A 963-nucleotide genomic window follows, 5' to 3' on the forward strand; every position below is an offset into this window, starting at 1 on the left:
CTGTCTCCCGACAGTTTCCTGAGGATCCTGTATTGTCACATTTCAGGATCTTGGGCTGCAAGATCATGTGTGCTGCTTCTTGGGGTTTATGGATCTCCGCCATCATTCTCTCCATCTCCTTGAGCATCGTCCTATTGCTGATTCAGTTGTTTCTTTACCGTCTTCAACATGGAATCCCAGGGATCCTAGATTGCTATGGTTGATGATCAGAGAGGTGTTCTTTTTATAGGTATCTGGAGTTTTCCTCTGACTGTAAGGTCCATTTGGATGTGGTGGAAGATTTTCTGAGGAAATAGGAGGAATATAGGAAGAAGATAAAGTTGGATGGGTAGATATGACTCTTGAACGATTGTGAACACCACAACCCCCCGGTGGGTGCCAAATTGTTTTGGTCAAAAATCGACTAGATGTATATCAACCAAATTGCATGAGAGGTTGTGGTGTTGTTATTAATGTGAATATGGAATTGAGATCAAAATAACACAAGTGGTTTACAAGAAAATCCCTCGATCCTTGCTAGGATCTCCGGCATAAAACCTTGGGATGTGATAATGATCACCTGCCTTGTATGATCTTATTGATTTGAGCGTAAATTATAGAGATGAGCTTGATAATACGATTACAAATGATAAAATAAGTCTAGATGAGTAAGGTGTCAGCTCATTGTGTCTGTTGTGTGAGTTTTACAAGTGTATTTATAGTCTAGGTTAAGTAACTATAAATCCGAGATTTTCGGGATCGTGTTGAACTGGTATTTGCAACGTGCTTTGACTTGTTATTCCGGGGTTTTAAGCCTGGTTGGAGTGATTCTTCGTTGTGAATGAGTCCTATGTTGACCATTTCTGCACATGTGAGGAATAAACAAGAAATATAGTCGTTAATCTTGTTAGGAAATAATAATGGCGATGTTCAGGATCATGATGTATGTTCGGGATCCTAAGACTCCTTTAAGATCCGGGAAAC

The sequence above is a fragment of the Lactuca virosa genome, chromosome 5 (genome assembly GCF_052849685.1).
Source record: "Lactuca virosa cultivar CGN04683 chromosome 5, Lactuca_virosa_CGN04683_v6, whole genome shotgun sequence".
Taxonomy (NCBI): Eukaryota; Viridiplantae; Streptophyta; class Magnoliopsida; order Asterales; family Asteraceae; genus Lactuca; species Lactuca virosa.